Source organism: Parasteatoda tepidariorum, chromosome X2 (assembly GCF_043381705.1).
Source record: "Parasteatoda tepidariorum isolate YZ-2023 chromosome X2, CAS_Ptep_4.0, whole genome shotgun sequence".
Lineage (NCBI taxonomy): Eukaryota > Metazoa > Arthropoda > Arachnida > Araneae > Theridiidae > Parasteatoda > Parasteatoda tepidariorum.
This window is the reverse complement of record NC_092215.1, coordinates 8,397,405-8,421,772: the sequence shown is the minus strand read 5'-3', so window position 1 is coordinate 8,421,772 and position 24,368 is coordinate 8,397,405. Positions and strand designations below refer to the sequence as shown.

Below are 24,368 nucleotides of genomic sequence, written 5' to 3'. Positions count from 1 at the left end.
GCCCGATAAAAAAATTTAATTTCATAATAAGAATTAGAATAAATTTAAAGTTTAGTTGCCCTTAGTCGTCGATTAAATGCCCTCTTACGCTAGAAGCCCCTTTCCCGCAACTTTACTGAACATATACAAAACCTTACTCAGCTTGGAAACATTTTAAATCAATTAAATTTTTACTATTTGATAAAAATGCAATTCTATAAATAAGCATTTGAATATGATAGATTTAAAATATTACGGATATTACGAAAAAATTCATCCTGCTTTATAATTTAGTAAACACTTGGTTGCACTGAATGTTTTTAATGTCTCTGAACTGATGTTTAACTAAAGCTTTATACACTTTTACTGAGTAGCTGAGAAATTGATAGCTCGCTTATAGTGGACAAATCTTTCTTGCAGTTATTTAAATAAACGATGCAAAATTTTTAGACAATGTGATAAGTTCAGAAGTATATTATTATCAATTTTAATTAAAAAGAAAGTAATTCGCAAATAAAATGAATCATTTCTCTGGATAAAATAAAGCAAGTGGTTTCAAAAACAAGTTTATGGAAGGGCAAGTTTGTTGCGCAGAAATTCAAATTTCGAGTTGCAACCTTTTCAAAAATGACGGAAATAAAATAGATTAATACTTAAAATATTCCTAAAATGACGAAAATTGAAATGACATACGTCTGAAAGTTTTGATACAGGAATACAACCTTTTGATTGTGTTGAGAATATTTTAAACGTTATTTAACGTTCAGATTAAAAGTTTCATCATAGAATGAAATTCTCTATAAGGAAGCTTTATTGGAGAGAGATTTTACATGCATAATTAGTTAATATTTTTTAAAGCAAATTAACTACTATTGCAATTACTATTTCATCAACAATACTATTATATTATTAGGTGAGCCAGAAAGTAATGTCGTTTCGATGCATTTGATATTTGTTATTAAGATTTTATTTTTAATCAATAACGTATTCATCCTCGTTAGCAACAGTCTTGCAATGCCTGCTCGAAAATGAATCGAAATCGATAAAAAAATGAATCGGTTTTTAAGACTAACGAATATTTAATGCACCGAAACGACATTACTTTCCGGTCCACCTAATATTTTAAAGAATTTGATAAAGTGAATCATCGTTTATAGAGGACTTATTGCTCGGTCAGAAGATGTTTCACTGTAACGGGGTCCAACAGTAATTTTTATTCATAGAAGAGTAAACATTTAACACTAGAACGGTAAAAAATCAAAAATCCAGAATTGTAAATAAATAAAAATAAACTCTAAATATTTTCTTTTAATTATGCTCTTTTGTTATTGATTACCTTTCGATACATTTCGTAGCAAGATTGTATTTAACAAATAAAAGAATTTAAAAAAAAAAAAAGATTTAGGCGAAGTTTTTATGTAGGCGAGTGTCACTAAAGGTTTCGAATACTTGTTTGGCAAGGTAAAAGTGAAGTTTTTTACTTATCTGGCGCCAAATGTGTTTTTTCTTCCCTCCAGATATGATATCGAAATGGCAGTGAAAATAATATCAAAAGTGGGCAACCCTAGATTCGCATCCATGTGCTTACTCAGATCTGTCAGAGGAAACTAAAGCTTCTCAGGTTTTCGTTGAGCGAATAAACCATTATTTTGATGAGGTGATCTTGTTCACTTAGTTGATCTTCTTTAGAATGGGGTTGATCACTTTCCGATTCTACTAGACTTTTTTTTCTTCTCTCTCTTGATTTGTGCTACAGTAAGTCTATTGTTTTTTGTCTTTTATTATTGAATGATTTGTTTTGATAAGTTCTTATTTCTAAATTTTGTCTTCAAATTTAAATCAATTTGCGGATAGTTTTTTTTATAAATCAGTCAATATTATTCTCGAAGATAAAAGTTATGAATACAGATTTGATTCGTCTTTCTAAAAAAGTTACCCCCTTCTTGATTCTTTAATTTTGAGCGATTTAAAAATTTTTTTTTGCTGAAATTTTTTCTAACTATTGCTTTTTAGAATTTAAATTAGAGGGCATTTTCTTCGAATATTAATATTTCATAATGGGTTTTATGTAAAAAAATAGAAATTTTAACAGTTTCTGATTATAAATTTTTTAATTGACTTACGTTCGTCAAGTTTTTCGTTATTGTTTCAATATTATTGTTTTTTTTTTCATTACTAGTTTTATAAATTTATTTAGTAGATATTGCTTAAAATTTTAAATTAGATACTTTTTGCTCATAAACTCGTTTTATCTTGACACATACAATGTAGTGATTTAATTAATTTTCGATTTAGTGAAATTATTTATTTATTTATTATTCTGTTCTGTTCTATTTTTTTTTTTTTTTTTAAATTTCTAATAGAGATGTGGTTTCACCATGTTNTTTTTTTTTTTTTTTAAATTTCTAAATTTGCTTAAATTTTAAGTCCTTTATAGATTTTTTATATGTTAGTAAATAGTTAAAAAGTATTAATAAGGTATCAATTTGTGAAGATTTTTAAGCTTTTAAAACTTTTGTATTAGAATGAGCATTATGCTTTCTCTTCGTTCCTATTTGAATTTTTGTTCTTGTTTTTTAAGTTATTCATTTATTTATTTTGTTTAATTTGCTTTCTATCCTAAATTTGCTTTCTAAAACAGTTCATAATTCTGTTGCTTAGGTAAATTGCTTTTTAAATATTTCTAAAGAAAAAAATAAATTAGTTTGCGATTCTCTTATAAGTTGATTCAGCGAAAACTTCTTTGTTTATTTATTTACTTTTATTAAACTAAAATACTTATGTTAGACAGCATTTATGTCCGACGTTTTCAACTTTTTTCACTGAAGTTTTTGGTATAATTTATTTATTTTCCTTTCTAGCTTTTTCGGAACAGTTTCAGTCAATGCTTCATTTTCTCAAAAATCTTTAAATTTAATTTACTTTGAGATACGGGATATAATTATCATTTCTCATTCTTTATAACTTTTATATTTTATCTAACATAATTTCGTCTTCCATTTGATTTTCCTATACAATTTAATTTTTTATTTATGAATTTACTCTTTTTCTAAACAAATTAAGCTTTGCTTTTCTTGGTCTTTGAAATAAACTAGTTTATTATTTTATTTCAAAGAAAAGCTTTTTTTGCTTTTTTTATTAACAATTTATTTACTTTGCTTCATAAGTTGTTAATAAAGTCAATAATTTAGGAAACGTAATTTTTTTCTAAATTTGTTTTACGTACTAAGCGCAAAAAATGAAAAATAAATAAATAAATAAACGGACCAGAATGATTAACTTTTCATCTAATTAGCGGATTTTCATGCTCTCTCAATCTTAATTGTTCGAGGAGTTGACCTTAAGTATGCTAATTAATTAAAGCAGACGATATTTTAAGTTACGATATCAGACGCATGAAAGTACTTTCTCTGTATAAGCATACCTTTTTTAACGGATTCAGATTTCCGATCCTCGAAATTTAGAGAGTATCTGGGAAATATGGTCCTTATAGTTTTGTCAGGAGAATGATCTAAAGTACGGAACCCTTAATGCTTATATTTTTTGCATATTTCACCTCATATCGAGAACTTTTGAAGCGAATTTAAAATTTTTTACACAAAATTATAACTGTCGTTTATACCAAAATGTAACTTAGCAAAAAATAACTTTTCTTATACATATATTATTTTATTTAATAATAGTCTAAAAATTTTGAATTGTAAAGTATGTAATTATTGCATCCTTTTAAAGAATGTAATTTTACGAGGCAAAATACAAAATTTGTACGAAATCGGTCGAATAGTTCCTGAGAAATCGAATTTAAATTTTTTTAAATTTTTATTTTTAAAATTCGCATTTATTGGTAAACATCTCTAAAGCTTTTTCCATTAAAATTTAAAATTCCTAATTGTGAGATTATCTCTTAAAGGACAAATAGTAAAGATTTCTTTTTTTTTCTCTTACTTGGTTACAACTTTAACTGTTTATCCAACTTTTGAGGATCAGTGTACAGTTTAAACAAATTTAAACAACATAATTTATGCATGCATAATTTTTAAGAACCTTATATTTTCTGATTTTGTTACACCTATGTTAGATTAAGCTTACTTTTCAGAATAATAATCTATCGTTGCTGTCTCAGACAACTTTAGATTTATGAAAAAAAGCTGTAAATTCACGCCAAAAACTCTGCTGTATGCATATGTATATCTGCTGTATACATATATTGCAAGTCTCAAAAATCCAAAATGCCGGGCATGTTAGTGTTACTAAATACATGTTTAAACATCTTTTCCGAATATGTATGTAAGTACCACTAATGAATCTATCAAAATAATAATTTTAAAAACATTATGTCTACATTAACATTTTTATTTTTAGTATGAATCAGAATTATTTACGTAGAAGTTTTAAAATGGAATAAAAATTAATGGAATTATTTTGCAATGCTCACGGGTTATTTTGCTCGAGTAAAACATAAAAGTACCTTTATGTTTTATTCGACCTTTATGCTTATGTTTATACATAAAGTAACTTTATGTTTATACAATAAGTACCTTTTATCCCTATTATATTTGTCATAATTTCCTCGTGCGTTTATTCGGTATTTTACGGTATCTGATTAAGGGTAAATAATAGATATCTGACTGAAATCTCACAACTTTTCGGTCAATATAATTTTCGTGTTTATATTTTATGAATATTTATTATGTGTAAAACAGTTAAACAAAAACTATGGAAGTAAATGATGAAAATATAAACATGGTTAAGACATCCTTAAAATCAGGGAGACAGATCTGGAGCACACCGGAGCTATGTTATTCCAGGAACTGAAACCGGAGATGGTGCTCTGAATTCTTATCCACAATGCATACATTCCATTGCTTAAAATTTTTTTAAATTTAACGAAATGAACAGGAAGTGAAATTAAAATTACCGATCTCCTGACTAAGATATTGGAGTCATATTTTTCAAATTGCATCCCTTTGTACGTAAATTAGAACGTTATTTGTACGTCCATTAGTACGTTGCAATTAGTACATCATGATGTGTCATTGCAGTTTACCAATACATGAAGTTTCTTAGTTTTCACTGGATTTCGGTGTAAAACTATGGTGGTTAAAGCATCCTGCTAAAAACCGAGAGGTCCTTGGTTCGAATCCTGCCGGCAGCCTACAAACATCTCTTCCACACATTTCTCACTCCGCATGCTTTTTGCTCAAAAATGAGTATATGCTGTTTCAAAATTAAATGCAAGAGGTTCTTAAATTCTACTAATATTTGTTTCGGAGATATTTTTATATATTCGGAAAGACAAATTTTTGTTTAATTTTCAGAAAACTTTTTTTTATAATGTAGATTTTTTGTTTAGGATTTAATATTGAATTATCTAAATATCTGAAACTTTTCAATTAAAACTTTTCCCTTTTAACTATCCATATTCATTCAATTAAAGGATAAATCTTAGGCAGGGAAGTCCTTCTCTGAGGCAAACAAAGGTACAGCCAACATTTTGGAAAATCCCGCTTTAGATAAATACTTTTAACACAAAGAATTTCATGAATTAATATTTTCCTTCCCTATTAATCACAAATTTCAACTGGAATCGCTACATTTTTAAAAATTAATACTTAAAAACCACTAGAGAGAAAAGTGTTCTAAATTTCTTTCGAGAATTTTCAGTTGTCTTTGACCTCTTAAAAATGTCTATCGTAAATGTCAAGTGAAATCATAGAAGTTGTGATTCCCTTTCCTTTTTTTTCTTCTGGTAAGTTAAGGCCATAGAACTTTTTGATCGTCTATTGTTGTCTTTGATTTTTAAGAGTTTTTTTAAAATGTGAATTCTAAGTTTCATTATTAGATATATTATTTTAGTATATTTTTTATGATTTCATAAAAAATTAGATCATTATTTTCAAAAGTTCACGGAATTATAAGTAGATTTTTCAAACAGATATTTCTTAGAATGTCTGCAATAACCTTTATGTTCAGGGTAATTGTTTATTATATTAATAATAATGGAATGTAAAAATATTTTTTTTCGCTCAGACAATTTTTCCCATCGTATAACTTTTTCGAACTATAATTGTTCTATTGACGTTTTCTGTAACGCCACACGTGTGGAACTGAATAAAAGTTTTTCATGCCTTCGGGTCTTGGTTATATATTTTTTTCTTCTAAATTTCGTTCTCACGTTGCTTCTTCAATCAGAAAACGAAAATGTTTTTGTAGGGTGGAATTTTGTTGATGAGACTTAAGATTGTTATACGTTAAAATGTTAACAAAGTTTTTAAGGTAAAGAAATATATTTTCACTAAAACCTTTTTTTGCAATTTAATTAGTTTCAAAAAATGTGTCTTTTTATGCATTCTTTTATTCGAGAACAATTGTTTAATTTTGGAAAATTGAAAAGAATTGTGAAAAAGACCACCGTGTACATTCAAATGGGCTTTTTTTATTTGCTTGAAAGCAGTGGTGTAATTTTGGAGAGGGTTTGGGAAAAAATTCCCTCCAAAATTATACATTACTTGATTAATGAGCTATTGTACGGTAGGTAGGATGTAAATATAAAAACTTTTTCCTTTTTTTCCCTTTTTTTTCTCATTTTTTTCTCTTTTTTTCACTTTTTAACAATAATGTTTTTGTACAATTTTTTATTTTGAATTATTTTTCTTCTTTGCTTTTGATGAATCTTTTTTTTACATTTTTAATTTATTTTAGGAGTTCTATATACTTGCAACTTATGCGCAGTTAATAAAACTTATTATTTTTCTCTGCCTTTCTCGTTTTTTCTATTATCCTTTTTGTTTTTATTGTGTTATTTGTGTGATAACCTCCTTAGCGATAGATTACAACTACGTCGCAGTTTGAAAGAAATAATTTTTAATAAAATTTATAAGATATAACATGATAGCAACAATTATTAGGGATAAATAATGATTCAAAATAAAATAAAATCCTCAATGAAATAAAATTCCAAAGTTAGATATGTTCAGCGTTGCTTAATATTTATACCAATCAATACAAAGATTTGTTCAAGAAAATAATGTCTTAGTTCTAATACATGTATGCAGCCTATGACTATTTACATAGAAATTCCTTGTGATTCACAATATTTGCTTATGAAATGTCTGCAAGAGTTAAAATTTATCTTCTTTCAAAGTTTCGTATTATTTAACATTCCAATATGACTTAGTCGCCATTTGTATCTCGTAAGAAAAATGACATTTATAACTAAATGAAATATTGCTATTATTTTAAGTAGAATTCCGAAACAAAATCTGAGTATTTTTTTATATCATTGGTTTATTTATATCTTTATTGATCAGTAGAAATGACGCATTTATTTATTTTCACAACTTTACTTTTCATCAATTTTACGAGTTAAGTATTCACGCCATCATCGAGTAAGCGTAACATTCAAAATACAGTGCGACTATTACTTTTAGTTGAAAGCTGTAAGAAATATTTTTATTTGTAATGATTTTGAACTGTTCCAAAAATAGCATGTTATACGTGAAAGGTTATTACAATATAAACGCCGAAATGCTCATTATTCATTATTTGTCGTCAATTGGTCTTAGCAGTAATAGGAAAATGATAATGAAAATAATTTCCAAGCAATGTTCAGAATTTAATGTTCTTGTTCGTAAGAAAAAAAGATAAAAGCTTTATTATTATTTCTTTTTTCATCAAAAATTATTTATTCGAGTGTTGTTAGCAAGTAGAAAACAAAAAGCAAATGCTAAAGGTTGTTTTCTGACTTACCGATTCACCAGAAAGCTATAATTTTGAACTGTTATTTTTTGAACAATAATTAGAGCATCACGTCTTTTCATATGAATAACAAAAGTAAGACAGGAATTGTTGCTTATTTTTGAACAATGTCAAAAGTCAAACGTTTTCCTTTATTTTTTAACAATTCTCTGTAATAATAATTTTTATAATTGAATTTTTAATTTTTACGGAACAGTTGTAAAAAGACCCTGTTTCGTAAAAAGACCCTAAAGCGAAGAAAAATGTTCAATTTCGTTATTTAAAAAAAATTATAATAGTCTTATTTTGCTTAGCAATTATGAAAATTTAATTGTGAATAAACAATAAGTGCAGAAAAATTTTTAATTATAGTTTATTGCAGAAAAATATAGTTTTACTGAATTGAAACACTAAATTGAAAACAGCCCAACTCAATTTTTGCCTTTAGCCTTCTAAATGATCATGTAACGACCGCGATAAGAAAGTGAAATTGATTTGAAGATTTTAATTTACTATATAAACAGTATGACATTGAATTTAAAAACATTTGAGTTTAAAGTAAATGTAATGTTTACTAGATTTTCAAAGACTGAAGTACGTCTTTTTAAAATGAACACTTCTGAATTATGCTGTATGCTATAACCGGGATCATTCCATATTTTCTGTGAACATACCCAGTTTTTTTAAAAAATCTCAGAATTTGGTAAATTTGTGGAACTAGGATCCTGTTTTTGCGATTTTGGGAAAAATTTCAAGAAACAATAGTTTTTGAGTCCTAACATTTGTTGAACGGTCTTTGTGAGTTTATATAATATTTATTATTGTGAATTTTACACTACTTATAACTTTCTGAAACTTATATAACTTTGAATCGGGCCCTTTCTTTCAGTGCTCTATGTTTGTAAAAATATGAAAATAAAGTTCTGTTTTTGTAAAAAAAACATGACTTTAAAAAAGTTGAGTTTTTAAACTTATAAATTGTGAATTAAAGAAGAATTTTTTTTAATGGATCCCTTTTTAACATAAAATAGTTTGTGACGGGTCTATTTCAATGATAAAGTGAGTTCTGAAATTTTTACTGTAAGATAATTGGTGATGAAGGGTCTGTTAATGGACCAGAATTTTTCCTAAATTGATCCCTTAATACTTTTAAAATTATATTACTTTTTCCTTTAAATTAATGTACAATTCATCTCGAAAAGAAAGCAGGTTTATCTTCTTCATGAAAAGTTAGTTTGGAGGAAAGCCTCAAAATGTAGGAAAATATTGAGTGAAAACATCAGGATAAAATATGAGTATTCTTTACTATGTGAAGGTTATCTTAGTTTAGCATTGTATTAGAATAATCAAAAAATTTTCTAACTCTAATAAAAAAAACTGATTTCTTTTTAAATCTCCTTTTTTAAGTTAATCAAGGATATCAAGTAACAACTTTGTTTAAAAGAAAATATGTTTTTATCACAATATTTCAATAACTCTAATTTATACACATTTACTTTTTTTTTTTAATTTCATAAATTATTGAATCTTTTGTAGTCAAAAAGACAAAAACAATTCTCTGTTTTTAATGATTCGCTGATTAATTTCAAAAATTATATAAATTGCACACAAAGAATACTAAGAATTTAGTTGCTGTTAATACAGAAACAATTTTACAAAATGTAAATCATTAACAACTTTAAGTTTTAAGACATAAAATTACAGTACTTTTTACAGGAATTTTATCCGGGATTTTTTTTTAGTGTGGTTTTGATTAATTAAGTGATTAAGATATATCCGTAAAGGACGGAATTTCTTCTTTCCTTTGTTGTTTTTTTTTAAAAAAAATTTTTTTTTTCTTTCCTTTGTTGTTTTTTTTTAAAAAATATTTTTTTTAGAAACCCTTCATCTTAATTTTATTTGCTATTATTTTGTCCCTAGTTAAGCCTTTATTTTAAGCATCGGCATTTGACTTTTGGATGTGATTAGCTTCATAAATTTGATATTTTTGTTTTAACCCAGTAAACAGTTTGTTTTTAATCAAGTTTATCTACATTACTGACTCGATGAAACTTTATTAACTTCTTAAATTGTATTTTATCACCTCATCTTTGAAAGATATATTGATTTTTGACTGATGAAAGTTCTCACGGCTTGTTTGTTGGGGCGAAAATGTATCTCAGTCACTCTTTCATGTATCCCGACTCAAGTAGTTCAACGCATGAGTTAAACGGGGTTAAAGATTCGTGAAAAGTTACCCATCATTTTGTATAAACTGTTCAGACATTTCTTTTTTGTTTGTGTACTCTTTATTGGTTAGTTTTAACTTGTTGACAGCATTAAGACATGTTCTTTTTGTTTGTGGTTAAAATGATTTAAGATGGTGCTCTAACAAAATTTACTTTAAAAAAAATCATAATTTAAGGAATAAGAACATTTTTTACGTGTTTACAGGTTTGAGCTGCAATCAGGATCGAAGTATGATTATACTTCGAAGTATCAAACTAACATCCGAGGTGTTTCGTTTACACTTTTAGAATTTTCATTCTATAATTATGGTAAAATAACCGTCAGCAGTCTCAACATCCGATTAACCGTAAAGTTTAAGGTAAAAAAAAATGTTTTACCTAAACTGTTTTTAAACCATTTACAACTAGCGTAATTTCAAAACCGTAAAAACGAAAGTTAACTGGACATAGGAGATAAGCTTTTCGTTGGGTAATAGGCATCGGAGAGTGCAGGACACAAATAAAGGAGTGCAGGACATTGGAAACTCTTCATGTATTGAAAATAATAGAGGAAATAATGTGGTGTCAACTCTGTGACTTGAACCCTTGTTCTATCGGTCATGAGACTGCGAGATTTGCCCTCTTGGCTATAATATGTACGCAGTTGAAAGGAACCAAGTGTCTTCATTAGGTGAGCTTAGTTGGTGTGATGAAAAATCGTGTTGTTTAATCGTATTAGATGAAAACAGTTAACAAACTGTGTTACCTCACAACTAACAGCTTGATTACCATCTTAATGGTTATTTAACTGTTTTGTTTGAAAATGGCAAAACAACTATTAAATAAGCTGCTATTTAACCATTTTCCCCTAGAAATTTTGAGCAGTGTAGTAAAATAGATTCTATTAGCTCTAAATATCGCCTTTCTTATGACATTCATCGATGAAAATAACTATTTTTTTATTTCTATTTTATTTTATATATTCGACATCGTGCATTTGTAAGAATATTGTTTCAAAACCCATCAAGGAAAGTAATACTATTAAAAAGGTCCTTCATAGATAATTATGTTTATTTTTTTATATGAAAACTTTAAATTTTGCATTATTTGACGGTAGAACATATCTCCTCGCTGATAGATTATTAAAAAAACTGAGAATTCGAGCAGCGATCATCATCAAAACATGTGCGCAACCGAAGAAAGTATGGAAGCGTACCATTATTGTCCGATGTATTAAGTGCATTAGTGTCTGAAGTAATACAGACATCCTGCTAAGGTACTCATTTTTGCTTCATTCTGGCAAGAAAACCCATTTTTCATGGCTGTTTGGAAATCGTCCACTGAGCATCTTTTTTATTTCTAATTTTATTGTTTTTCGAAAAGTCGATTTCTGAACTATTTTGAATTATAATAAATCCAGATCGCTTCTATTAAATATGTATTAAGTTTTATTTAATCAATCAACGTTTATTGTTAATTACTCGGAAAAACGTAACTGTTCCTTAGCAATATTCAAGCAGTGTATTAATTGACAAGGATTCTAAAAATACACATTAAGGGTGGTGATTACATCCTGCATACCAATAGCCTTTTGTGCGTATAATTATTATAATTTGAGTTTATAGCAATTTGCATAATTGATAAAATATTCAAAATTAATTAAATATCTATTGAATAGATGGCAGCACACGGTATAGTTTTGAAGTTGGTTAAAACGTATTCATATTTTGATCATTTTGATGGTGTTATGAAAGGGATTAAAAGTTGTTTCAAAACAATAGACATTTTATGTCTTAGGTTGTTAACAATAAAACATTTTTGGGATTTTCAGAAACTTTTTTTGTTTGTTATAAATGCTACAATTAAAGTATAACTAGATATCAACAAACATTTGTAACTGCATACTATTTTATTCTATTTCGTATAAAAATGCAATTCAGTGATATAAATAATGGTGTTTGTTTGTGCTGTTTTAAAAAAGTGCATAATAATTACAGACCCTAAATTGATAGGCGAAAAAAAGATAATAAATCAAGTCACAATATTTCCGACTTCCCGGAAGATAGTCAATCCATATTTGCCTCTGATAAAGACAAATGATTTTAAAAAACAAAAGTATCTTTTTAGCATCTAAACTGATTACCAGTGCTTTAAATAAACGTTAGTAAACGTATTTGTTCATATCAATTATTGTTACGCAATTTTACATTGATTAATTCAAGTAATTTTACATTTAATATTTCTTTATAAAATTTTCGGGAAACAATATAACAATTTACCTGAACAAATTGTTTGTGTGAAGCAATTTTAAATATGTTACGAATTTATGGTATATTTTGCCCCTGAATTATAAGTTTTGTTGTTTACTAACAATAAATAAATTTGTGAAATGTATCAGTGAGAAGTTATAACTGGATTTTTATCAATTTGCAAATCAGAAATGAAACATTCACTTTCTAACCGTATTTTGTAAGTGAATAATTGTGTAAATTTTAATTATTGGTAAAAAAAGATCGGAAAGATAAATAGCTTGAGTAAATGAAGCAATCATTTACTCATTTGCGCTAATTTTAATTTGTCTTCTCACTTTCATCAACGTTTAACGTAATGATTTGTTACGGATGACTTCGAACGTTTCTCAACCTTAGAGAAAGTTACTCATTGTGCCACTTTTTTATTTAATAAGTTAAATTTTATCAGGACATTAAAAATTAGTTTCATGCCTGACTAATTTTTGATGCAGAAGTATAAAATAATGATAATCCTTATCTTTGTTATTGAATGTTATCTTTGTGTTATCAGTTCAATGGCAAGTTTCTTCCATAATCGAATAAAAAAACCGTGGTAAAAACCGTGGTAAAACTACGGCGTACGATATATATTTCCTCCGATCACACGTTCTAGAAATGGAAAAAATTCTTTTTTCAAAAAGAAATATGAAACATTAAAAAATTTTTTTAAACATTGTATAATTGCAATTTAGTTTAAATAATAGTTGTAACTGAGTTCTTCAAATACATAGTTTTTAAACAAGTGAAAGCTAAAAAACAGCAATTAGAAAATAATTTTATTCTCTCCATAAATTGTTTTTGTTTTAGAAATGAAGTTTTCTTAAAATTCTTCCCTAGAAGAACGAAAACATTAATACGTATTTTTAAAATTTCAACTCCTTGAAAAAGATGTTTTTCTTGAGTTTTTTTTTCTCATAAAAACAAGACACTATTTTCAAACATTGGAAAAAAAATATTTGCATATCTCGGTTTTTATTATTAGAATTATAGTTTTTAAGCAGAAATGTACGCAGTGCAGTAATTCTACCAGAATTCTTTTCTCTATGAAGAAAGTACATTTAATGAGTAATTTAAACTTATTTATAAATCGTTAAAAATATTTTTAAACATTAAAAATATTTTCCTCATTTTTATGAAAATTTGTTACACATGCATTTGTTATTTAAGATAATCCAATGTTCTAAAATTCAATGGAAAAAAAACATTATATTGTTAATTCTTTTAAATAAAAAAATATTTTGCATTTATGGTGAATATTTAGTGCATGTATCACTGGAATTCAACACTAGCTGCAGTTAGTATTATTGTTTCCGCCTTTTGAGAAGTTTAGCTTATTACGAATTAGTATTTTGAAAACCACATACAGTATTTGGCCAAATTATTAGAAGTACTCTGAGATTCTATGTAAAATCTTAATTATCAGATGATATTATACCGCTTTATTGTTTTTACGAGACAGAAACCAGTTTGCACTTGTTTATGTTCGTGTATCAATTGGTTAAATTAGGTGATATATAATATAAATTCGACGATTGGATAAATTCAATATATTATATAAATATAGAAAATTTATTATATCAGGTATCATATAAATATATTGTAATAATTAGATCAAATTATTAAACGCTCTGTTGTTTTTAATAATTACATGTTTTTCACGAGTCTATGAGCAATACTTTTACATTTAAACATATATGTAATCGATTTTTATTCAGGAAATTTTTTATATACTTCCGATTAGTATTTATTTGTAACGTATTGCATTGCAATGTTAGCCAATTAATACACGAACGTAAGTAAGTGCAAACCCTTTTTCAACCGCGTAAAAACAGTAAATCTGTATAGTATCTTCTGATAATAAAGATTTTACATAGAATCTAATAATGCGTCGAATAATTTGGCCAGAGACTTGAACTTGTTGGGTTATTTTCTTAGTTTATCCTTGAAATAATACTTCAGAATGATGTGGAGTTTTGATAACTTTGTGCATGTGTGAGAATTTTTTAATTTTTATTTTTTATCATCACTTAAGTGCCTTCTCCAATATTTCTTTTCCCGCATTTCGAAAAGAATATTATCATTGTTTTCATATGTTAAGAGATATAAAAAGGTTTTTGTTCAAATCTGCATTCATAGGGAAAAAAAAGCATGTTTTTGAAAAGTGGATATATGATTACTCGAATCACGGCATCTTAAATTTGATGAGATTTTGAAAAGGCCAGTGAGAAATTACGATCTACGATATCATTAGTTGATGGCAATTGTCGAGTGGTTTAAAAGTTTTTATTATTATTAATGTTTGTTTTGGCGAATAATGACGATAATATATTATTTTCTGTCCCTTCTTTCAGTAATTTTTAAAGTTACTACTTTTAGTATTTAGTTTAATATAATTTTTAGCTTTATACAAATGTATTTTTTTATTAAAATTGAAAAGATTGAATGCAATGTAAAATTAAGAGAAGACGATGCTCTTGATTTAATAATGAATATTTCTTATTCGGTATTCGTCCAAATATTCGGCCAATGAATAATCATCACAGCCAGGCGACCCAGACTTTTAAATCAAAACTTATCGCATTTTTAAAAAGTTCTCTTAACGTATGCACCCATTTCATGTGTACTTCTTTATTTTTAATTGAATGCAAATGTTTTTAGTTATTTCTAAAAGTAGTTCAAAATTATTAATAATGTAATTTTTTCAAATGAACATTGCTTAAATTATTAATAAAATAGTAATGAATATGATTTTAAATTTTATACAAATGTTTTTTATTAAAAAAGAAAACGGGTTAAATGTAATATAACAGGGCAAAATTTAGTGCTGTTGATTATACAAAAATGTTCCATGAACACCACCCTTAGATGCATTTTAATTTATTACCGGCGTTGAATAGCCGACCCAATTCTGAGTTTACGATAATCAATGTTCACCTCAGTCACCCTGTAATTTTGAACCTTACCTAGAAGACAAGGAAACTCCTGGATCAAGTTTTGGGACAAATAGCCTTCATGGAGGACTTTTTGATTGAACTAACCCGCATTCGCTTTACACAGAAAGAAAAACCACTAAAACCTTCCACGTTTAGCCCTGCAGCAAGAGGATTTTAACCCATAATCCGTCTACCACTGAGGATATTTTTACGCCAGGACTGCGGTCGATTCGGAATTCGTATCGACCAGCTGTCTCTGGGATTCGAACCTGTTCCCCTCATTAGGAGGCGACCGCTCTATCCCCTGAGCCATTGCGGCTTCTTTAGATGAATTTGTAGAATCCTTATCAAAATTAAAAGCAAGAAAGTAGCACATCAGGAATCGCCGAAAAAGTAAAAACTGTTCTTTATCGGGAACTTCATGGTAAATTGGAGGGATAGACCGCTACCGGTTATTTTTCCATAACTTCAGAATAAAAAATCTAACAGAGTATAATTTTATAGATTACTTATTTTTCTGATTATCATATTTAATATTTTATGACTTTTGCTGCTTAATTATTTTTTTTAACATTTTATATATTTATATCGACTTTCAGATGTCATTTCATTTTATAAGTGTTGCATATATGGTTTGTGGTGACTTATTTCCTTATTATTATTACTGGTATCGTTATAAATTGAACGAGATTAATAATAATTAACTAAAAGTGTGTTGCGTTTTGAAGCACAGAAATCACTAGTTTGAGAAACAATCATGACAAACTTATATTCCGTGATCATAAATTATGCCATGTATCTAAAATAGTTTATTTTGAATTGATTAAAAGCTCTACAAAAACATCTATTTGATTTAACGATAATAAATAAATGAACAAAACAAATTCAAAGAGGTAAATAAATAAATAAATTTTAAATATACTTACATAAATATATTTAATATATTTTGATAAATATATTTTCTAATACAAAACCGAAAAAATTTATCAAATATATATTTAAGCACTCCTCAGATCATTTTCTTACTTTCGTATTTTCAAGGTTTCTTCTTTGATTTTTTAATTAAATAAAATAATTTATAAAGATTTTTTTTAAAAATAAAAGAATAAATAAAATTCGATTCGAACTTTTCGTAGAGTAATAAAAAATCACCACCCCGCTTATTACTGTTCATACTCTTCAGTTTTATATTTCGTTATTTAATATAAAACTTAATATATTTATCAGAAATATATTTGTGCTAAGCACAGCTAAGATCAATTTTTTACTTTACCTTCATTGTTCCTTCCTCAAATTATAACATTTTTCAAAGTTTCGTCTATTAAACGAATAAATAAAATTCAATTTAATGTTTTTGTCGCATAATAAATCAACCCCACCCAGTATATTTTTTTCTTTGAAAAAATACACTTAAAAAAACTGGGTTCAATAACTTTCTCAGCACCTTTCTTTTCAATGTTCTAATATTTTAATTTCTGACAGAGGGCAGAGAGTTCATAACGATTAAATGGCCGATATCTCGAATTTTCGTCAAAGAATCACGTTTCTACATAGATATGTTCTAGTTTGTTTTAAAAGTCTTGACACGGTATAACAAATGTGTGGTTTACCCAGCTGGTTTCTTTTCTTGTTAAAGGAAAATAAATACTCAGGCGACGTCACCCACTGACTGATGACGAAGAGCAGGACACCCTTTTTTTCTTCTCCGCCCACGCTCTGTTCAAAACATTACATATTGTATCACACTTTTAATTGGATTTTAATCTCATTCAATGTTATTTTATGTATGAAATTGAAAATAAGTATTGGGAGATTCACAAAAGGTGGGAGCATAATACAGATCTAAAGTTTAAATTTTTGCAACAACTAAGTTTAAATTTAATTCGCAATAAAAATTGTATAGTAAATTTATGATTCTGTTTGGTAATAGCAGTTGTCGAAAAAACTACATTTTCTTTTTGGTAAACTACAACTGTTTTATTACAATCGTACTTAACTACAACTCCTTTCTTTTAAAATGTAACGACCACAAACTACTTTCGAAATGTAGTTACTACTTTACTACTTTTAGTAGACATACTTTGCTGGAGTGTATGATTTACACCAGGGGTGTCAAACTCAGAAGCTAACTTGGGCCAAATAAACAATGCTTAACATTAGGTGGGCAGCAAAAAAAAAAAATCAATGTTCATAGAAAACAAATATTTTTATTTTGAATTGTAATAAACATATATAACGTTAAATAATTGTTTACGTCCTGATACTTGGCATCTCTTCTCTGGTACTATCTTTTCTATTTCGGGAGAAATTTTATTTGCCGAGACTACTTTTAAAACTGACCCAACGTGAGTGTAATTAATACGGTTTCGGACAGGATATTTATTTCCATTTGTAACAGAAAATAATTGCTCTCACTGATAAGTACTTCCAAACATGGAAATAATTTCATATGCGAATTTTCGAGTATTTTCAAACCTTGCCTGTAAATATTCGTAAAATTCAGGCACACCCACTTCAATGACTTTGTCGCACTGAATCTCAATCACTTCCATTTGCTTGTAACTGGGTAATAAGTCTATATTTATTGAGAAAATCGAAGAAAACAAACAAAATTTGTCTCCCAAAGAATTAAAATCTATAAACCTTGTATGGAATTCTGTTCTAAGATTTGAAATTTTTTTCTGCGTATTTTTGATACGATGCAGTATCATCTAAACTAGATTTGTTCCTGTTGCACGTTGGGAAGTGCGTTAAATCTTCATTTTTCAGTTTCCTTTCACAAAGAAATAGTTTACATTTGAATGCTTTAATTATATCAAACATGTTCATAATGATCTGATCCGTGCCTAGTAACAATAAATTTAAATCGGATAATTGTTTGGTTATATCAGCCATAAAAGATAAATCTTGCAACCATATTTGATCGGAGAGCAAGCATGTATCTTGATTTTTAGTTCGTAAAAACTTACATATTTCTTCTTTCAAATCCCAGAATTGTTTGAGAACCTTGGAGCAAGATAACCAACGTACCTCGCTATAGTAGGATAAACCTGAATATATACTATCTAATCGATAGCTTAGTTAGAATCCATTTCAGCCAATTAGAAATTTACATTTTCGTGCGTACGATTTAAAATTATCCGTACAGTTTATAAATAAAGTATATTATAATTTTATATGCTGATTTCGTTTCTAATTCACATTTCTATTTTACTTTTACTTTGCTCCGGATATATTGACTGCTCCACAAAAATGTTCATCTCGGGCCGCGAATTTGACACCCCTGATTTACACCAATGTTGAAAATGTTTTTGAATAAAAAACTGACTTAGTTAAATATGAGAGGTTATTAAGAAAAGTTAATTCATATTTATATACATGATATAGCTTGTTATTCTAAAGCATTTTTTACGAATTTATACTTTTAACCTTCAAACTCTATATACAGTGAAGATTCAATTTAAATTATAGGAAATTATGAAATATTTGGGATTTAAATGATTAATGACTTATTTCCCCCAAGAAAAAAAGGACATTGAGGAAAATAAAATCGGACCACCCTGAATAACTTTATATCTAATGAGCAATTCTTCACGTTCTAGGATTTAATGGTTCGATTATTTTTATATATATATCCGTTGTTGAACAGCTTACCCAGTTTTGGGTTTACGACTGCTAATATTTAAATCAGCAGCCTTGTAATTTTGAATCTATCCAGAAGACAAGAAACTTCTGGATCAGTGCCCCCAGAGGTATGATTTGTTATGGGAACGTGGAGAGCTTAGAGACTCGACAGATTTAACGTGCATCAGTCACTATTTACAACACGGGGAGTCTTCTGTCTGCGGGGATCGAACCCGCCACCTGTTGGACATAGGCCCAGACTTACCAACCATGCTATCGCAGCCCAAATATACTTCTGTTTCTGTGTAATGTTCTGAATCGAGATGAAAACTGATTGTTACCTTCTCGCGCTCGAATTGTTAACAATTTAGTTGTTGTCTGATGGTTTCTAGACTTACGCGAAAATTGGCGAAAATAATTCATAAATAAAGTAAATATGTCGAATCTAAAAGTAAACTTTCTTATTCATTAGAGTTTAGAATTTACTAAATTTTTTAAAGCGTGTATGAACGTCTGAATCGATATTAGCTTGAAATAATATAAAATTTTTAGAGTTTTTTAACACCAAATTCGGATACGTATTACACCACAGGTTTTACAGTGTAGATGGTTGTGCTTAAAAATAAAGGCATAAATTCTAAATAGGACAAAAAATATCGGTAATAGATAAGTTATATTGTAGTATGAAAGATTTTTCGAAAAGCAACTAAATACTTTGATTCACATTCAAAACAGTAATGTCTAAAATCACTTTATTCTTTTAACAAAAACTGGAAATAGGACAAAAATTGTCAGTAATAGATAAGTTATATTGTAGCATGAAAGATTTTTCGAAAAGCAACTTAATATTTTGATTCACGTTCAAAACAGTAATGTCTAAAATCACGTTATTTTTTTAACAAAAACTGGAAATAGGACAAAAAAATATCTGTAATAGATAAGTTATATTGTAGTATTAAAGAGTTTTCGAAAAGCAACTTAATATTTTGATTCACGTTCAAAACAGTAATGTCTAAATTCACGTTATTCTTTTAACAAAAACTGGATTAAAGTATGTAATTGAAACTTATTTATCCTTCCTGAAAATGATTTTTAAATTATTAAAATATTTTATTATGTTTTTCGAAAATATTTTTGCAGTTAAATGGTATTTCGTTACACGTGAAACATAGGATTGTTAAAATTATTTATTTAAATATCAGTAATAGATAAGCTATATTGTAGTATGAAAGATTTTTCGAAAAGTAACTTAATATTTCGATTCACGTTCAAAACAGTTATGCTTAAAATCACGTTATTCTTTTAACAAAAACTGGATTAAAGAATGTAATTGAAAATTATTTATCCTTCCTGAAAATGATTTTAAAATTATTTAAATATTTTCTTATGTTTTTAGAAAATATTTCTGCAGTTAAATGGTATTTCGTTACACGTGAAATATAGGATTGTTAAAATTATGTAACGTACGCAACGTCGGAAGCTTTTTCAATAATCTTTTGTTTAAGAGACTGTAATGCCCTAAAATTTGATGAAAAAGTTATTATAGTGTTCATTTTATTTAAAAGAAAAGTATAATGCATAGAGGTGTAAACAGATTATTACCCTTCTATTACGTAAGAGGCAGACTTCAAAAAGTTAAAATTACCAAATAAATGATAGTTTTGAAGATTATTTGGATTTTAGATATTCAGAGTATGGCATAAGAACCATTTATTTAGATAAATTTACTTTTGCAATTTTTATTTGTTACTTAATAAATTGTAATGAGAACTATAATTTTGTTAAGCAGAGTTCCCAGAAAACCGTTACAACGAATGATAAAATTACCATCTGTATGGTTTTAATACCGTATATTTTAGTTTAATTCTTAGAATTGTGGGTTTTTTTCACCAGAAATGTCTTTATTACGCAAGTATGGTGATTTTGCAAGAATTTTTTTTTCGCCGTGCAGGGATGCGGAAAATTCATAGAGCCAGAACACAGTTTTTTTGGTTAGAAATTTCCCCCAAAATTATAATTCCTTTTCTTTTTTTTTATTTAGTTACAATTACTTTTTCAAGATATTTTAAGAAAGTAAAGCTTACTTGTTGTTAACGTTTTTCAATAAATTTTTCTTATAAAGAAAAAGTATTATTTTGATTCTTGAATTAATTCTTGAATCAAAAGAATTCAAGAATTCTTCAATTCTTGAATTAACAGTAAAGTTCATAAAGCGGAAATTTTTTTTGCTATAAGAAAATTGTAACAATAACTTCAACAATGTACAACAATAACTTCAACAATGTCAATAACTTCAACAAATAACTTCAACAGGATTGTTTGAGTTTCCCTCGAATCTCGTTCGTGCAATTTGACACCCCTAAGGTATAGTACAGTATGGTAGTTTTATTAAAATTTTTGAACACAAATGAAATATAAAATATGAATAAAAAAATGAGTTTGAACCATTAATATGTTGCACTAATGTTGTTGTATGTTTTACTTTTATATAATTATTATACATTAATCAAATATTAAGAATTTTGAAATATTGATAACGTTATAAAGCTGTCTTTGAATAATCGAAACTTCACTATTGTTTTGCTTAAGTCTAATTATTGTTTTGTTAAGATAACTAGCAGACAGAGTGTTATAGTTATTAAACTGATTATATTAAAAAAATATTTTGAAACCAGTAAAACGTTGCATTTACGTTAATGTATGCTTTGTTTATAAATAATTATTATAAATAAATAAAATATTATAATATTGCGTTTTGTTTATAACCATTGAAACGCTCCAGTAATGTTATTGTATGTTTTGTTTGTGTATAATTATTATACATTAATGAAATATTAAGAATTTTAAAATATTGATAACGTTTTAAAGCTGACTTTGAAGAATCGAAATTTCGCTTTTTTTAATAAATTAATAATGAATTATTTTTAATTTTTTAATTAAAAATTATTAATTATTATAAAAATTATTTAATTGTTTTATTATGATAACTTGTATATGAAGTATTATAGTTATAAAGCTAGATTATATTAAAAAAAATGTTTTGGAACCAGTAAAACTTTGCACTTACGTTGATGTATGTTTAGTCTATAAATAATTGTTATAAATATACAAAATATTCTAGTTCATAATATATAGTATAGAATAATAAAACAAAAATAACTTCACTCATTGAAACACTTTTAAAATCAAGTTATTCTTCGTAAAGAATAATAATTGTGAGATATTTTTCTCGTATCATGATTTTCTTTATATTTAGTTACTTGTTCGAAACGATTTGTTGATGTTTTGAAACGGCTTCCTTTGGTTAATTTTTTTCTTCTCTTTTTTGCGCTGACAGATTGAGTCTTATTAAGATTTGTTTATGTTATATTTAAACTGACAATTCTGTGAAAGATTGAAAGTTACTTAATCCAATAAGGTATCTTTTGTCTTCTCTTTATCAATGAGTCATGCTTGATCAATCATGAACAATGAGCCGTGACGACAATAACCCATTTTATTAAATAAAAACAAATTGAAATATAACAATTGATAGCGTNTTTTTTTTTTTTTTTTTTTTTTTGTAAATGATTTTGAAAATGATTGAGTTAAATGTAATAGTATGCTATAGCGTTTCTTTCTTTCTTTTTCTTGTATTACTTGTACTTCTATTGTATGAGTATTATTTTTCAGTTGACAATATTTCATCAGTTATAAGACGATTTTTTTAGAGGCATCAGCTTGCGTCTGTTTATATCTATTTTCTTTTAATTTATTTTGAGTACTATTTTTTAATTAGCGATATTTAATGAGGAATCAGTCGTTTTTTATCGAAGGATTTGCTCATATCCATATATAGCTTTTTTTAAAATTTATTTCTAATGCTATTATTTAATTAAAAATACTTCATTAGTTATATGAGGCGAATTTTATCGGAAGATTAACTTACCTCTTTATTTTATTTACTTCGAGTATTATTTTCTAATAAGCAATATTTAATTAGTTTATTGGAAGATAAGGTTACCTGTGTTTATTATTTATTTTAAGTATTTTTAAATTAGAAGAATTTTAAGCAGCTGTAAAACGATTTTTATCAGAAGATTATCTTCGCTCTGTTTATATCTATTTTTTTATTTGTTTATTTTAAGTATCATTTTTTAACCAGCAATATTTAATCAGTTATACTATGATTTTTAACGGAAGATTAGATTACTTCTGTTTATATCTGAGTACTATTTTTTTACTTAATTCACAATAGGACTATTTTTTGGGAGATAAACAAACCTTGTTTATATTTTTTTTTGTTTTCTTTTTTAAATTTATTTTGAGTACTATTTTTTTAATTAGCACTGTTTAGTCAGTTATAAGACGAATTTTATCGGAAGACTAGCTTATCATGTTTACATATGCTTTTTTTAAAATTTATTTTGAGTGCTATTAATTACTTAGCAATATTTATTCAGGCATGAGATGATTTTCATGCGCAGATTAGCTTACCTCTCTATATACCTTTGTAACCTTTGAAAGAGATTAAGCTTCTATTTGCAGATTATCTTACCTCTGATTATTTTTATTTTTTTATTTTGAGCATTATTTTCTAATAAGTAATATGTAGTCAGTTATAATAGGATTTTTATTTGGAAGATTAGCTTACTTATGCTTATTATGTATTTTGAGTATTATTTTTTAATTAGAAAAAATTTAATCAGTTATAAAACATATTTTTTCAGATTAGCTTACCTCTGTATATGCTTGTATTCTATTTAGTTTAGTCATTATTTTTAATAAGCAATATTTAAACAGTCATAAGAAGATTTTTATCGGGAAATCAGCTAACATCCGGGAAATCAGCTAACATCAGTTTATATTTGTTTTTTTATATTTCTCTTTAATTAACTATTTAAATTCAATTACGTATTTAAAATTTATTTAAAAATCGAAAAACGAATGATGCATGTTTCGTTTAAAATAAATTTCGTTTTAACTTTTATCACTATCAGCTAGGAACAGGGGAAAATACTGATAACCTTGTGTTAATAATTATGTAAACCTTGCGTTAATAATCAAAACTTAAGAATCTTGCGTTAATAATCAAAACCTAAAAACCTTGCGTTGATAATCAAAACCAAAAAACCTTGCTTTAATAATCAAGTAAAAATGCTTCACTGCTTTTTTTTCTAAGGCTAGTTTTATGATTTCGTTTATTAATCAATGAATCATCAGAATAATACAGCCTTCAGGACATAGACGTAAATAACGCCCTCCCAACCCAGCGGAACTGGAAAGGATGCTCACTCTAGAAGAAAATAACAATATATGAATTACAATAAAAATATTTTTGTTAATTTATAAGAAATTTTATTTTAATTTACTTTACAAATGATAATTACCCTTAACTAAACTTTGAATATATTTATTGCAAAATAGTGAGTTATTTCCTCGCTTTATTAAGATAAATTTGATTTCAATGTGCTAAGTAGGTAAATTTATATAATGTTTTAATTACTTAAAATTACGTAATTTAAATTAAATAATTTTAATTTAAATATATATATTGATATATATTAATAGAAAATGAATGATTATAAGTATCCAATAGTTTCTTCCTAGTGTTTTTG

The 24,368-nt window shown here is 26.9% G+C and overlaps 1 protein-coding gene across 1 annotated transcript in view; it reads left to right on the top strand.

Moving 5' to 3' along the window:
- Positions 1-1,594: 1,594 nt before the first annotated feature.
- LOC107452324 (uncharacterized) overlaps positions 1,595-24,368 on the top strand; it is a 34,094-nt gene continuing 11,320 nt past the window's right edge. The window contains exon 1 of the mRNA XM_016068723.4: positions 1,595-1,734. The gene's annotated coding sequence lies outside the window, so the exon portion shown is untranslated. The remainder of the gene's footprint in view (positions 1,735-24,368) is intronic.